Below are 17,698 nucleotides of genomic sequence, written 5' to 3'. Positions count from 1 at the left end.
CTTGTTTGCGTTTCTTTTTCTAGCGAAATGTTATACAATGTTTACGTATTTGTTAATTACGTATCAGAGCTCGAATGTCGCGCTATACTATTGGGTTGTCCAGAAAGTTCGTGTCATTTCGTTCCGCAATTTTTTACGATTTTTCATGCAGCCGGAAAAATACATCTTACCAGAGTTTGTTTGGATTCTCGTCGAAAAATTAGTGAAGGTGTTTTTTATGAAAAAAGTCGTAGTTCTTGCCTTTAAGAGAATTTTACATCTGGTGAGTACGGTGGGTGGAGTAGCACATCCCAACCAACCATCCCGGGGGTCTTCGTAGCCTAATTGGTTGCGTGTCCGCTACTAAGCGAACGATCATCTTCTTCTTCTTTCTTTGTTTTTAAGAGGCTTTAAACTTTGCAGTTCATTCGCCTCTAGCCCAGTGAAGAGCCTCAATAAAACCAGCCCAGAGGGGACTGGCGAAAGGGAAACCAAAAAAAAATCACTCATCAGATCTGTCCGCTCGACTCTCGGTTAAAGAAGAAGGTAGGAAGGGATCCTATGCTTCATAAGATATTTAATATATGCTGTAAAGAAAAGTAAATATTTACTGATCCGAGGACCAAAGCAGTAACGAAGCACAAGTGACCCAGCGAAAGGCGCGTTCCAAAAACAAAAAATAAACAGGAAGTGGGTTATATCTATGGTATAACCGCAAGGGTGACGTAGGACTATCGTTGATTTAGAGATCATTTGTTTGAAGTTGAATCTGAATTCATTCTGAATAAATGAATATTTGAAGAACTTCGAAAACGAGAGCGTTACGTTGGAGGCACAAGGTTTTATGCATTCAATATTGGATACGGAAATATCCTACTGATGGGGAAGAATAATCTTCAGAAGCTATCCTGTTAATTGCGATTGATTGAAAAATCACAAAACCAAATGTATTTGGTCACAGTGTTTCATGGATAGAAAACATTCAATTAAACTCTTTCACATGAATATATTTTGAAAATTCCCAAAGGAACTGGCAGATTATTTTCAGTAACGATTAGTTATTTCCACATTTTCCTCGATACTGGAAGCCCACCAGTGGTTAATGCCAACTCGATAACCACCTGTTAATAGCCGCGCGTGTATGTGTGTGTAGCGATGTCTTCCCAGGGAACCGTTTGTGGCATCACTCTCCTCCTGATAGATTCCCTTCTGGCCTAGGGTGCACAAACAGGCTCTTGGTGACACCGTTCATCCGCGCTTTCATGATAAATAAAGAGCTTCACCACAACAGCGACAACATGCTCCCATCGCTGTTCAATTAGAACTGAGTGGATTTCCGAGCGCCGCTCGCTTATATACCGATTGGTGATTTCAATAGCCTGTTTTGAAAGCAATTTTAAGACTATTGAAACAAGTTTTTGGATCAAAAAGTAACAAGTATATAACGCGTAGACATTTTATCTTTCGAATGAAGTGTTTATCATACCATTTCGTTCATTTGTTTAGGAGCTATTAACGCTCAAAATCTCGGTCTCCGGCGTAACGCTTTCGTTTTCGAAACTTTGATTTTACACCCCGGTATAGAAATGAAAGACGTAGTCCTACGTCAAAAACAAAAAGGCCCTTCTCAGGAGGATAGGAAGGAAAGGAGTGGAAAGGATTTGGGTGGGATTAGAGGAGTGGAAGGGGGTGGGAGTGGTATGGGAAGGAAAGAGGGGAGGAGTGGGTGTGGGGTGGGGTGAATGAAATGAAATACAGTTTGAATAGATAATAAAATATAGTGGTTTTGAATTTAATGGTATATAGTAGAGCTGAAAAATGGAGAGGTTTATTTAATGAATTTATCCTCCTTGGTGAGTGTGGCTGTAGGAATAGGAAGTTGATTAAAGTATAATGTAATGGATAGAAGGTAGATGTGGGTATGAAAGTATATATTATATTATTTGTTATTTATTATTATTGAATGCGTGTATATACATGTATGAATTCCTTCCTTCCGACCCGTACATACATGTGTATACACACATAAACACGCATACATGACTGTGAAGTGGCGAACTTTAATAAGCAATTTCCAAGGTATTTAGTATTTCGATTTAGATTTTACCAAAGAAGTCGGTTTCTTTCAGAAACACAATTAAATTGGTTTCTTGGGTCTCGTCTCTACTGAGGATATCTCGGAGACTCTGACCTATGTTGTGTCGGACTCGAGCATCTTTGGTATGTTGACATTCAAGTAAAAGATGGCTAACGGAAACCGGAGCTTCGTTGCAAGCACATTGGGGTTTTTCGGCTCTGCAGAACAAGTGTGAGTGGGTGAAGTTAGTGTGCCCAATTCGAAGACGGGTAAGGACTTGCCTTTCCCTACTATTGAGACGGTCCTCCCTAGGGAGAGTGGAATTTTTAATTTTATGAAGATGAGTGGGACGGCTGTTTATCCAACCTATGTCCCAACTTTCACGGACTTGCTGTTTTACCCAGCGGACAATGTCAGATGGAGGACAGGGCATGTCTCGGGGTTCTATTTGGCTGCCCTTGCCGGCCAGTATGTCGGCGGCTGTGTTTCCGCGTATTCCTGAGTGACCAGGAACCCAGCAGAAGGAGATGTTTTTATTTGAAGCAGCCTCTTCTGTTTGCTTAATCCATGGGTGTTTGCTGTTTCCACTTAGAAGATCGTGGAGACAGCTAGCTGAGTCGGAAAATATTGTGGTAGGAAGAAAATCATGGGTGCATTCTTGGGTAGCTATTAAAAGGGCGAAAGCTTCCGCACTGAAGATGGAGCATTGCGGTGGAAGAGAAAAGCTACCTATGTATCTACTCTCAAAAATTCCACATCCAACTCCATCGGAATTGACTGAACCATCTGTGTATACCTGGTGATTAATTTGAAAATTGGATGCAACGAGGTTATTGAAGCAGGCTTTGACTTTTGGAGAAGGGTCTCCCGCCCGAACTGCCTTGAGAAGTTCAAGGTTAATGTTCGGCGGTTTGACGTTCCAATTTCTTCCCGTCGCAGATGAACGTTCACATATATCGGGAAGATCTTTGTTCGTGAGATTTTTGAACCATGTTTTAGCCCTATGTATTAATGGGACATTGTGGTCGCTTTCAGGGAGTGACAAGTGACGGATGGCTTTATTGGTGATGGCTTTTGTTACCAGGTGGGTGAAGGGAAGTTGCCCACTTTCTGCCATTACAGCAAGAGTGGGACTGGAGGGAAAAGCGCCAATTGCGAGCCTAATTGCTTTATTGTAAATTGGTTGAATGGTGTTTAACACCCTGTCCCCTCCACGGCTGAAGGTGCCTATTCCGTAAAGGATTTGTGGGACCAACCAAACATTTACAACATTTAGCAGCGTCTTTCTATGACCAGAGGATAGGTTGCCTGCGATAGCCTTGATGATGTTCAGTTTCTTTCTGGTGGCTATTTTGGTCTTTTGGGAATGTGATAGGAAATTGAGTTTCTTGTCGAAAGTAACCCCTATTGTTTTCAATGTCCTCATTGTAGGGATCGGGATTTTGTTGAGCTGAAGATAGGTTCTCCTTCTGAGAGCTTTTCCGATATGTATGTGTTTGGATTTCTCCGGGGAAATTTTAAAACCTGTTTTTAGAGCCCAGTTTTGGATGGAGTCTAAGGTTTTTTGAAGCCTCTTTCTCTGAATTAAGCCGAAGCAGCTCGTAGAGATAAGAATGATGTCATCTGCATAGACTATGATCTTTATATGGCCCGGGATAATCTCGAATAGAGATTGCATGGCAATGTTGAAGAGGGTTGGTGAAAGTGCTGAGCCTTGTGGGAAGCCGTTTTCTGGGATTTTTAGAGAAGATTGGTGGTTGTTAATAACGGTTTTGAAAGACCGGTTTTCTAGAAAACTTTTAACGAAGAGACCTAATCTCCCACGAATCCCCCAGTCGAAAAGGCTTTTCAGCACTGGGTACCTCCATGCCCGATCGAAGGCCTTGGATAAATCCAGGGAAACAATATCAATGTGGTGTAATTTTTCAGTTGCGTCGTCTAGGATTTTTTCGATTGCTACAAGGCAATCTTCTGTACCTTTTCCCGCACGGAAGGCGAATTGTCTGGGATCAATCAGCTTATTTGACTCTAGAAAAGTCGTTAAGCGTCGATTGATCATTTTTTCCAAGACTTTCCCAACACAACTTAGGAGAGTGATGGGGCGGAAATTGTCAAGAAGATGATTGTTCATGTCTGGTTTCGGGATACAGATCATTAAACCCTCTTTCCAGCAACTGGGGAGGGTTCCACTGTCCCAGACTTTGTTGAGGAGCTTCAGAAGTGCTTTTTTCCCGAGATGGGGTAGATTCTTAAGCATAGGGTAGCTGATGTCATCAGGTCCTGTGGATCCTTGTTTGACTTTGTTCAGTACCCAATCGAGCTCTTTGAGGGAGAGGTTTTTGTTGAAGTCAAATTCCACATCGGTATGAAAATCGATGGGAATTCTTTCGCATTCCGTTTTGTGGGTTAGAAAGGTTTGGTCGTAGTTTTGATTGGAGGAGGCGGATGCAAAGAAATCTCCAAACGCCTCGGCGATGATTTTCCGGTCATTGGTGTATTGACCGTTAATTAGAAGATTATATTCTTTGCTTCTTTTCTTTCCATGAAGCCTGCCAATCTTACTCCATAACTCCTTTGTTGACGCGTTGGGATTAATTTCGCTGACGAATTTAACCCAACTGTTGTGCTTGGCTGTGTTGATAGCAGTCTTAGCTTCATGAGCTAATAACTCAGGGCCCCTCAACTGACCATCTTTGTGTGTTATTCTAGCTACTACGTCCACGCAACAATCATCATGTGTCGGTAATCCCAGTCCCTTACCGCTCACATTACGATCTGCTGCATCGGTAATTGGTGCTAATTCTAACACAGCAATGGAAGCCTCATATCAGCAGTCCCGTTGTGAACAGTCCAACTGTGAACATTCGAACAATAGGAATATTCTAACGCCGAAAAAGGCGGCATGTGTTGTGTATCGATAGAATTGGAATATTCTTAGGCCTAAACAGCTACTGTGTTATACATAAAAAAACAAATGTTTATCGATGGATAGGAATCTTAAGCCTAAATAATATACAACAATAGTTATCTTAACATAAAAATGTATACGAATAAATTCGGCTCTGTGACAGCTGAATTGCTAAATGAGCCTAATAAACGGATGGGATAAAAAAAAAACCAACCATCCCAAAAAAAAAAAATGTCGACTTGTCGTGGATCCATGGAACACGTCGCCTATCATATCGGTTAACTCTGAACGTTTGTCCTGGACATAATCGTAAATGAACGTAGCGATTTCCTTAGCCAAGCTTCACGATATGGCCAGAAGTTTCAGATATCTGTTATGTGGTGTACGGTGTACCGAGTATCTTTATCAGCGTCTCAAATTGGTCATCATCTGTGGAAGCACGAACTTTCCGAACAACGCAGTACATTATGCAAGCGATGATAACATTGTCTTTCACGACCGTGCATTGAATCGCTTGAAGAAGTGGAAGATGTCATATTACCACATATTACCACTAGTTTCAACAAATATTCGGGCGTCAGCCAAGCGTTTCTTCTAATTATTTTTTTTCTCTCTATTATAGTGACTTTCAACACATTTCGGCTGGTTCGTCACTTTTATTTCCATTTTTGGAAGAATGTCGGGAGTGAGAATTGAACTTGTGATCTCTGCGTGAGAGGTATGGATGTTACCACTACGCCTGATCGCTTCCACATTTCTTCTAATTAGGGCATAGAAAACTGCTTCGTTGATTGACAAAATTCGATTATTTTAACACAGTAAAAACCAAAATGTGTATATGAAACTCCGCGCTTTCTGCAATCGCCCAAATCATCTATTATTATACAAAAAAAAACAACTGCCATTTCCGAAGAACTGACCGAGCTTATTTGTACATCCCATATGACGAATTCTATGCCAACTCAACTGGATTTAAAATTATCAAAGAATTTTTTGGAAAAAAATTTCATTGTAAAAAAAATTGAAAATTAAAATCCATTTTTCTCGAAAAAATGTGCGAAAAATTGTGAAAAAATAGATATAATTAGCCCTTAAAATTTCCAACAAGTTTTCTATACATTGGACGATGGGCACATTTACATGGAAAAAGTTTTTCGAGCAACAGATTTTTCATGTTTTTCTTTGAAAAAATGCTATTAATGTTCTATTCGTTACATTTGTATGTATAAATTATCGCAATTTGCATGATCTGTTAACTTTTCTCTATTTAGAAACATGTCAAACGTGAGAATTCACACACAAAAATGTTACGAGCAAAACATGATTTTTTTCAGGAGTCTTATTATAAATTACTCGATTATCCGGAGTATTTTATTTTTGATTTTCGGAAATTTTGAATAATTTGTATAATAATATAGATATATAGATATAATAATATATCTATATAATATAGAATATAGATATTGAATAGCTAACATGGGTATGAAAAGAAAGGGCTTGATTAGTAGAATGCAGTTATTTATGAAAAATGCAAATCCAATATGGCGGCCACTACAAAATGGCGGATTACATATTTTCTCAGAACCCCATCAATATGGGTATCAAACGAAAGGGCTTGACTAGTAGAATACAGTTATTTATGAAAAAAATCAAATCCAAAATGGCCACTACCACAAAATGGCGCCATGTATATTTTTTTCACAACCCCATCAATATGGGTATCAAATGAAGGGGCTTGACTAGTAGAAAACAGTTATTTATGAAAAATCCAATTTCAAGATGGCCGCAGTCCCTAAACAACTTATTACTTTTTGAATGGTTTCATTCAGCTTGACCTGTTTCTATGAATGTTTGAATGTTTGTTGGGTTGTCCCACATTAATATAAAATTGACCCCGTTCCTGTTAAATGTTTGATCTGAAATTTAGAACATATATTTAATTCTACTGTCATTATAAAACTGCGTATTCCATGGTCTTGAAGAATTCAATTTGGATGATCTTGAAGAATTCAATTTGGCCGCCGCGAAAAAATGGCTGTATAGCTTGATTTGGAGAATACATTACACTATGAACAACATAAATTCGAAAGGGCGTCGCCACAAAATGGTCGACTTTGTATTTTTTGCAATCCTCTCAATATTGGTATCAAATGAAATGATTTGACTAATAGAATACAGTGTAGGTCGGACCCGATTATATACAGACTCGATTATATGTGATTTGATTATATACAATTTTGGACTCGATTATATTCAATTTGGAAAAAAATATTTTTTTATATTTCAAATGTGGCTTATTTCATGAAGAAATGTAACCTTTCAACGTTAAGGTGAAGTTTAGGTGGCTATTACATATACAGTGGTGTAAAAATCGTGATTTTTGAAGACTTCGCGTGAATTTTCACCAGGAATTGTTTATATCGATATTGCAGTCAAATTAAGAAAGATAGAAGTTGTGCGTCGAAGAACAAATTGTGGAGCGGTTTGAGAACTTCATTTCAATTGATAGAAATAATCTAGTTTAATATATTTTTTTAGGATAAAATTAAAAATAACAAATTGAAAATTATTAACATTTAAGTGTTTCACCTCCAAAATGTTATTAAAATTCACTAATTAAGTTGTTCCACTTCCATGAAAGCATCAGAATCAGAATCGTCTTCCGTAGCGTACTTTTTAATGTAGAGCCAGTTTGAAGCAACAGAGTCCGAAACAAAAAAAAAAGTTCTGTAACTCTGTGATTGTTGAAATTCGAATATATGCGTAAGAGGATTTTTTCATCAAATATGATCGTCTATCACCTCCTGAGAGAATCTGGATAAATTATTTTTTTGACGAGAGCTATAGAGCTATCAATAACGAGCAACTTATCGACGACCAACGGAGGGGAAATCGTAGGATTTAAAGTCCCCGTGAACAAAGGAAAAGAAGAAGAATGAAGGGGAATATTTGCCTAGAGTATAAACAGTGGATCTCGCTGAGGCAAACTTTCATTCGGCATCGGACTGTTGAGTAATCCAGTTCACTTTGCTTTCGCTGCGCTTCGATCTAAGATTGGACCCCACCAGTGTTAACATTCTTTGTGTGGACACCGACTGGACAGCATCGTTGCTGGACGGGCTGGACGGCGAGGGATCGAGTGCCTTTCTCAAGGCAAGAGGGCGGAGGTGGTAGCGCTGGAGTAGAATAGAGTAGAGTTTTCAAAGGGCCTTTCTCAAGGCTAGAGACGAATGAACTGCAAAAGTTTAAAGTCTCTATAATTCAAGACCTTCCTTCCTACCAGTGTTAATCCAACCTGGAAATCGTCGTTTGATTTTTCTGTTCGTTTTTCGCGTTATTCGTATCGTGTGTTCTTCTTTCCGCGTCATAAATTGGACGCAAGAAGAAGAGGAAGGCAGGCTCGAGCCCTGCAAAAAACGAACGCATTGCCAGGGGCAATAAAATTTCGAGGTAAGCGTCACCTAATGATGCACGCGGTGTTGGTGCAGTGAAAAGATCTCGCACTGAACCGAGCCTTCGCGAATGTGACACCGCACCGAACAACAGCGAAGTAGGCGATTTCGGCGTGTCGGTCGAAAATGTAAACGCCCAGGCTCCCCCCGCTGGTGGTGAAGGCGGTCGCTCTTGACAAACTCATCAGCGAATTCGCATCGATGGGTGTTACAGCAGAGTACAAGCTGTGTGGCATAATTCAGTCATTTTCCAAGCAGTTAACATTGTTTGTTTTCCGTCATCATAAGGGCTTCGTTGGTGCTTTTGAGAATGCATCGATGCATTAAACTGACGTTATGGCGAAGCAGACGTTAAGGTTGTGCACCAAAAAATTATTTGGGAATACCAAGCATCTTGAATGTCTTACTGGAATGTTATAAGTTATTTGGGTTCGCGTGCCAGTCGCAAAACTGCCTTCAACTTGGATTGCGTTTGCGCTAATATTGATTATAATGAAGCATTGCTACTGTTCTCGAGGTTGTTATTAACAAAAAGAGTTTATTTTTCTTGTTTAGTCATCAAGAAAGTAAATGTTCTGGAATTTTGTATGTGATTAGGTTTTGCTTGCCAGTAGCAAAACTTCCTCCACTAAGGGTGACAGCTGCGCTTCTCTCGAGCATGAGAAAGTAATGCAACTCTTTTCGAGGCCAGTAATATTAACAGAAGCGTTTCTTTTGAGAATAGCGCAAAATGATGAGGAATGTTTATACTGCTAGTAGTTTCAAGCCCCCAATGTATGGCTCTGTATGCATGCTATGGTGAACGCTTGTTTGGCGCTTGGTTTACGCTTAGTTTGTACGAACGATATCTAGAGGTGCGATTCCTTTGAGGCAATACTAAATAACATGTACCATGATATTTGATACTTGCAAGTGTTGTCATTGTTGTTGTTTACATGCGGTGCCAAAGATATATTGATGTAGTTATGAGATATGGAATAATGGTGCTGGTGCAACATGTATATAATCGACTGTAGCCGAGTCTATGTCAATTTCGAAAAAGGCCACCGGAATAGCCTTCGAGGTAAATTTTCAATGCATTGACATGAAATAAATTGCGACATACGATTGTTTTGCGAGGGCAAGAATGAATCATCAATCAATTATCGTCAACCGATTCTACAATGAAAAAATCATTTCAGAGATTCTACTAAGCAGTTGTTTCTAATATTTCACAGCATTATAGAATAATATCCGAAGGTATAAACAAGCGACTTATATAAAATAACAGCGTAGTTCTACGTCAACAATGCGGTCGTATCTTGGACACAACCTCCTATAATTTTGACGTAGAACTACGTATTTCATTAAGGGTGCCAAATCAGAAAACAGGTCACGTTTTTATGAAATAAAGTTAACGTTAATAACTACTTTTGCCGCGAACGGATTTTGGCGATTCACATACTAAACGAATCGGAAATTCCGTAAGATTTGTTTAATATGCTATACATTAGAATCCCCTGGTTTGTAAATGGTTAAAATTCATGAAAACTTGAGGCGTTTCCATTTTCCCATACATTTGTTCTGTCCATTTGTGTGCTTTCCCGAACAGATATGTCAATAACGAGCAACTTATCGACGACCAACGAAGGGGAAATCGTAGGATTTAAGGTCTCCGTGAACAAAGGAAAAGTAGAAGAATGAAGGGGAATACTTGCCTAGAGTATAAACAGTGGATCTCGCTGAGGCAAACTTTCATTCGGCATCTGACTGTTGAGCAATACGGTTTGCTTTCGCTGCGCTTCGATCTAAGATTGGACCCCACCAGTGTTAATCCAACTTGGATATCGTCGTGTGGTGTTTTCAGTTCATTTTTCGCGTTATTCGTATCGTGTGTTTTTCTTTCCCCGTCATAAATTGGACGCTTCGGGTAGTGTGTGATAAACAAGAAGAAGTGGAAGGCAGGCTCGAGCCCTGCAAAAAATGAATGCATTGCCAGGGGCAATAAAATTTCGAGGCAAGCGTCATCGAATGATGCACGCGATGTTGGTGCAGTGAAAAGCGCTCGCACTGAACCGAGCCTTCGCGAGTGTGACACCGCATCGAACAACAGCGAAGTAGGCGATTTCGGCGCGTCGGTCGAAAATGTAAACGCCGTTATCCAGGCAGCAACCAAAATCAAGCTCCCCCCGCTGGTGGTGAAGGCGGTCGCTCTTGACAAACTCATCAGCGAATTTGCATCGATGGGTGTTACAGCAGAGTACAAGCTGTGTGGCATTATTCACTCTTTTCCAAGCAGTTAACATTGTTTGTTTTCCGTCATCATAAGTGTTTCGTTGGTCACAGCATTATAGAATACTATCCGAAGGTATAAACAAGTGAATTTTATAAAATAACAGCGTAGTTCTACGTCAACAATGCGGTCGTATCTTGGACACAACCTCCTATAATTTTTTCATGTGAGAAAAGGTGTTTTCTGACTTTAAGGGGATGAATCAAAAATCACATTTCTCTTTTATTTTAAAAAAACGAAATATACATGGAAAAAAACTAATAAAAACTCCGGATAATCGAGTCCGACCTGTATTCCAACAACTATAACTATAAAACTATAAAATAATTTTGATGTCTTCGACGAAAGTTCATATTTTAATAAGATCTAAAACTTTGTCGAATACACTATATCGCTATCTTGACTTTTAACAAAATTAGGATTAGTTGTATTTTTTTTCAAAGAAAACATGAAAAAGTTGTTCGAAAATCTTTTTTCCTGTAAAAGAGCCCATCTTCCGATGTATGGATGACTTGTTGGAAATTTTGAGGGCTATTCATATATATATTTTTGGGAATTTAAAAAAAATACGTTTTTGAGAAAAATGAATTTTAATTTTCAAAATAACTTTTTTGTAAGCGAATTTTTTTTTCCAAAAAATGTTTGTTTTTTTAACAATTTTTACTATATACAGGGTTTTCCATTTCGGGCTTCCGAAAGTATACAGCCCTGCGCTGACAACCGTTTGACATAGCTGTCAACCAAAGCGTCATATCGTTAGTTGAACGTCTGCCATTTTACAATATGGTTCGTTTTAGCATCGCACAACGTGTTAATTTTGTTAAATTATACTATAAAAATGATGGAAAACCGGCAAATGTTTTTCGAGCATTACGGACGGATTTTGGTCGTCATAGACGGCCTACAGAGCACACAATCGCTAATGTAGTGCGTAAATTCGAACAAACTGGATCCGTAGCGGATATTGTGAAACCTGTGCATCATCGTAATGTGCGTTCGGCCGAAAATATTGCTGCTGTTGCTGCCAGTGTGGAGGATGACCCGAATGTTTCGATTCCACGACGTGCTCAGCAATTGGGCTTGTCAAACACATCATTGTGGCAAATTTTGCATTTGGACTTGCACCTACATCCATATAACGTCCAACTGGTACAAAAATTAGAGCGTGGTGACCATGGAATGCGTCGGGCATACGTCGATTGGGCGAACGAACAACAGCAGCAAAAAGCTGAATTTTCGCATCAAATTTTCTTCAGCGATGAGGCACATTTCGAGCTCGGTGGCTATGTGAACACCCAAAATTTCCGTATATGGGGCTCAGAAAATCCACACGTGATTGTTGAGAGGCCATTGCATCCGCCAAAAGTCACTGTTTAGTGCGCATTATGGTCTGGTAGTCATCGGGCCGTATTTCTTTGAAAATGAGTATGGCGAGACGATAACTGTGGTTTCAGCAGGACGGCGCCACGTGCCACACAACACGACCGAACATGGCCATATTGCGAACGAAATTTGACGGACGCATAATTTCGCGTTTTGGTGATGCCAATTGGCCGTCCAGATCATGCGATTTGAACCCGCTAGACTTTTTTTTGTGGGGTTATGCGAAAGACCGTGTCTATGTCAACTCTCCGCAAACTCTTGAACATTTAAAAGACAACATTCGTGAAGTTATGACCGAGATACCGCCCCATATGTGCCGAATGTGGGTCTCATTGCATGGGCCAATGCTTTTTCGTTCCTTTGAAGTATATGAGTATGAGTGACTTTGGTGTGGCCAATTCGAAGGCGGGTGAGATGCCGTCTTTCCTTACTGTTATTTCTGTCATGCCATGGAAGAGTGATGTTTTTAATTCCTTGAAGAAAAATTGTTAAGAGGCGAATGAACTGCAAAGTTTAAAGCCTCTTAAAAACAAAGAAAGAAGAAGAAGAAAAATTGTTCTACTGTTTCTCCAGGCTATGTCCCAACTTTGGCGGATCTGCTGTTTTACCCAAAAGTTTCGCATCAGAGCGTGGAATGGGAATATTAGGGAGTTCTTGGGTACTACCCCTGCCGGCTAATTTGTCAGCGGCAATGTTTCCGGGAGTTCCGGTATGACCAGGAACCCAACAGAAGGTGATATTTTTATTGGAAGCTGCTTCTTCTATTTGAGTGATCCATGGATGAAGGTTTTTACCTTTTTGAACAGCCTGGAGACAGCTCGCGGAATGAGAAAATACAACAGTAGGAAGAGAATCATGTGTGCACTCTTGGGTAGCGATTAGAATCGAAAAAGTTTCTGCGCTAAAAATTGTGCATTGAGGAGGAAGCGAGAAACTACCAGTATATCGGTTATCAAAAATTCCACAACCGACACCGTCAGTGCTTACAGAACCATCAGTGTAAACTTTATGTCTAAATTGGAATTTTGTTTCTACGAGGTGATTGAAACATGCCTTTACTTTTGATTGGAGATCTCCTGCACGAACTTCCTCGAGTAAATCAAGGTTGACGTTCGGCGGTTTCACATTCCAATTCCTTTCCATAACCGTCGAATGTACACATATATCGGGAAGATCCTGATTGGTGCGTTCTTTGAATCGGTCCTTCGCCAGAGATATTAATGGGACATCATGGTCGCGGTCAGGAATTGAATGGTAACGGATACATTTATCGGTTACAATCTTCGTAACGAGTCGATCGAATGGTAGCTGCCCACTTTCCGCCATAACAGCGAGAGTAGGACTTGTAACAAAGGCACCGACTGCTATCTTTATTGACTTATTATGCACCGGTTCGATCGTTTTAAGCGGTTTTTCGCCACCTCTGCTGAAGATGCTTACTCCATGGAGAATTTATGGAAGTAAACAAGCGTTTACTATCCTTAAAAGAGACTTCCTATGTCCGAAAGCTAGGTTGCCAGAAATTGTCTTCAATAAATTTAATCTGTTTCGGGCTTCTTTTTTGAACGCCTGGGCAGGTGCTCCCTTGGCCGAGTGGTTAGCGTCATAACTAACATGCCGGGTGTTCGGGTTCGATTCCCGTTCTGGTCGGGGGAATTTTTCGTCAAAGAAATTTCCTCCGACTTGCACTGTGATCACGCGTATTCTAGAGCTTGCCACTCAGAATACTCAGAACGCCTTGAATCGTGTTATTTGGCATAGAAATCTCAACTAAGTACTAATAAAAATGACGCAAGTAATACTACGTTGAGACGGTGAAGTTCCTCTAGGAACGTTAGTGCCATTGAAGAAGAAGAAGATGTGGCATGAAACTAACTTTCTTGTCAAAGGTTGCTCCGAGTATTTTAAGAGTTTTGACTGAGGGGATTTGGGTTTCGAAAATTGTGGGGTTGGATATTTTGAAGTGAGCTTTTGTACTACATATATGAAGTACTTTAGATTTTTCCGGAGATATTTCGAAACCAAGCTTTTGGGCCCAGTCTAGAACGGAATCAATTGCTCTCTGAAGCCTTTTTCTTGTTGATGATTGTTGCGACGCTAACTGCAACTAGCACAATATCATCTGCATAAATAAGAATTTTTACACCTTCTGGAATTTTTGCAAAAAGCGATTGCATAATAACCAAGGAGAGGGTTGGTGATAGAACCGAGCCCTGGGAAATTCTATTTTCTTGGATTTTCAGTGGAGATTTTGTGTTGTTGGCTATGGTTCTAAAGGTTCTATTTTCTAGGAAACTTTTAATATAAAAACCTAGCCTTCCACGGATCCCCCAGTCGAAGAGACTCTTCAATAATGGGTACCTCCATGCTCGATCAAATGCCTTACTAAGATCAAGTGATGCCACATCTACGTGGTGATCTTTCTCGATAACGTCATGTACAATAGCCTCTAATTCTTCGAGGTGATCTTCTGTGCATTTTCCCGCACGAAAAGCGAACTGTTTTGGATCTAGTAGCTTATTAGACTCTAAGAAGGTCTTTAAGCGTCGATTTACTATCCTTTCTAGAACTTTTCCGACACAACTCAAAAGAGTTATAGGTCGGAAATTGTCCAGAAGATGTTGGTTTTTGTCTGGTTCCGGAAGTGAAACTATCAAACCTTCTTTCCAGCAATTGGGAATATTCCCGCTGGACCATACCTCATTGTAGAGTTTCAATAAGACTTTTCTTCCAAGGTAGGTCAGGTTTCTCAACATAGGATAGCTAATCTCATCTGGTCCTGCAGAGCCTTCTTTAGCTCTACTAAGTGCCCATTCAAGATCGATGATGGAAAAATCCCTGTTGTAATCAAACTCAGAATCGGAGTTGAAGTCAACGAGTTTATTTTCACATTCGGCTTTTTTGGTTTGGAAAAGACTTTTGTAGTTATGGTTGGACGAGGCTTTGGCAAAATGTTCTCCAAAAGCTTCTGCTATTGTTTTAGATTTGCCCTTCGCGATGTTCTACTGGGGTCTCCCAAATACCAGCCCAGAAGTTCGTCACCTCGCTAATATCTGGCAAACCTTCGCGGTAGTCGGGCTTCTCGTCGCTAATGTGGTTGTAGAACGCCTTTTCGTTATCACCGAACATTCGATTTTGTTGTTGGCGCTCTGCAGAGTCAGAGTAACGCTTCAGCCGTTTTGTTAGGACGCTCAATTGCTGTACCAGTGTGTCGGGTTTTTCCGTCAGCTGGTGAGCTCCCAGCTGGCGAAGTTCAGTAGGCCGCACGATCACAGCAACTTGGCGACATAGTTTCGCCGATCTGCTGCCTCTTTTATACGCCATGAGCCTTCCAAATGCGGCGTGCTTGTTTAGGATCCGTTGCTCCAATCTCCTTCGCCATGGAGGCTCACGCCTTTCAGGGACTCTTGGTCTTACACGGTATCCTAAACTTTTGGCGGTCGCCACAGCAGCACAGTAAACTTTCAGTTGCAGCTCCGCCATGTTCTCAGCATCAACCAAGTGCAGCGAAAGAACGTGCTCGTTCATGAGCTTTACTGCACTTGTCAGCCTGCGGGAATGCTGCAACTTCGGGAACCTGGATCGCGAAAAAGGTTCTGGAAATCTGAGGTTTTTTTTACATAATATATTAAAAAATCAGAGAAGTGTTATGTTTTTCAGTTATTATTTTGCACTAGCTGACCCGGCAAAGTTCGTCCCGCCCAAAATTTGTTTTTTGCTATCAATACCTTCAAACATTCACGTTTTCTGACTAAGCGCAAGTTCATGAGTCCAATAGCACAACTGTTCATTGATTGATCTTCTAACCGACCCCGTTGAATTTACCTTTTACTAAAAAAATCCTAGTACTTCTACCAAAACTCATCATTATAATATCAGATTATTTTCAGACACAATTCTCGTTCAAGATTTTTCAACCACTTGCAAATAACATGTTCCTCCGTTACATGGAATAAATGTTTGATACAGAAAATATGATAGAATAAAGACAGATCCCTCCCTATTCTCCGCTTAGAGAGGGGGGGAGTGTCTATTCACCATAGAAACATTTCGTGCCCCCTAAAATCTTCTCATGCCAAATTTGACTCCATTTGCTTGAATAGTTTTCGAGTTATGCAGAAATTTATTTTTCATTTGTATAGTAGCCCCCTCTAAGAGGGAGGGGAGGAGTATCTAATCACCGTAAAAACATTTATTGCGCCCTAAAACCTTCATATGTCTAATTAGGTTTCGTCTGCTTGATTGATTCTCGAGTAATGCAGAAATTTGTGTTTCATTTGTATGGCATCCCCCCCTAAGAGAGGGGGGAGGAGTATCTAACCACCGTAAAACATTTATTGCACCCTTAAGGTGAAGGTGGAAGCTAGCCACAAATGGCTGCCACAATGGCGCTTATTTCTTTCATCTCTCTCCCTCACCCCTCGCCCGAAAATCTATAATTTTGCGAAACAGTTTGAAGAAAATGATCGTTTTCGCACACTTCCCATCAAGTAATATTAACCAAACTCTAATCGATTACTCACAAGATATTAAATTTTCATCTGCTGTCGCACTGTATAGTGAAAAACATCGGAAAACTCGAGCTAGTGGTCTGAAAGTTAAATTTTCTTTTTTCAATCTTCGGCACTGGTTTTGTTTGTATTGGTGAAAGCATCGTTATTTTTTCGACACTGATGCCAGACAATATTACCGAAACAGCTATAAAAACCACTCAATAAAATGTTATTCCTGAGTCATAGCGTTTCATGTAATGAAAATCAAAAGAATAAAATTGTGTTGATATCAAAACAATTATTATTTTTACGTTTAATGGGTCTATAATGTAAGTTTTAGCAACTTTAACATTGGGTAAGAAATTTGTATTCTTCTTCTTCTTCAATGGCACTAACGTTCCTAGAGGAACTTCGCCGTCTCAACGTAGTATTACTTGCGTAATTTTTATTCGTACTTAGTTGAGATTTCTATGCCAAATAACACGCCTTGAATGCATTCTGAGTGGCAAGATCTAGAATACGCGTGAACACAGTGCAAGTCGGAGGAAATTTCTTTGAAGAAAAATTCCCCCGATCAGAACGGGAATCGAACCCGAAGAAAATTGTATTGCAGAGCTCGGAACACTGCCACGGCTGCATATGCATTCAAAAACAGTTAACGGAAAGTATTACATTCAATAAAAATGCCTCGGCCAACGAAGAGAAGAGTTAAGGCTCTCCAACGTGAATATGTGAAAACAATACGATCAACGAAGGAAAATATTAAGGAATTATCAACATCGAGTTACTATGCGGAAGAACTTGTTAATACCGAAATAGCCCCAATTCGCATGTGTTATAAATTTGCTCATGTTACGCTCACGCATAATCATAATTTTACTTCATATGCAAATACACCTTCTATATATTTTTATATTTGCAATTGTTCATCGGAACATGTCGTTCATATATTTTACTTTAGTATTGAATTGTTATTTTTTCCCAAAGGTATTCAAAGAGTCGTGTCAATGAAGCGCCACACAGGCTGATAAGTGAATTGATTAACGTGTGTTTTGCTCTTCTCTCACGAACACTATTACCCCATTTTTACACGTGGATTTACCTATACTACTACAATGGATAGCTTCCACCTTC

The sequence above is a fragment of the Toxorhynchites rutilus genome, chromosome 1, assembly GCF_029784135.1.
Source record: "Toxorhynchites rutilus septentrionalis strain SRP chromosome 1, ASM2978413v1, whole genome shotgun sequence".
NCBI classification, from domain to species: domain Eukaryota; kingdom Metazoa; phylum Arthropoda; class Insecta; order Diptera; family Culicidae; genus Toxorhynchites; species Toxorhynchites rutilus.
The sequence above is the reverse complement of the archived record's forward strand: the minus strand, read 5'-3'. Positions refer to the sequence as shown.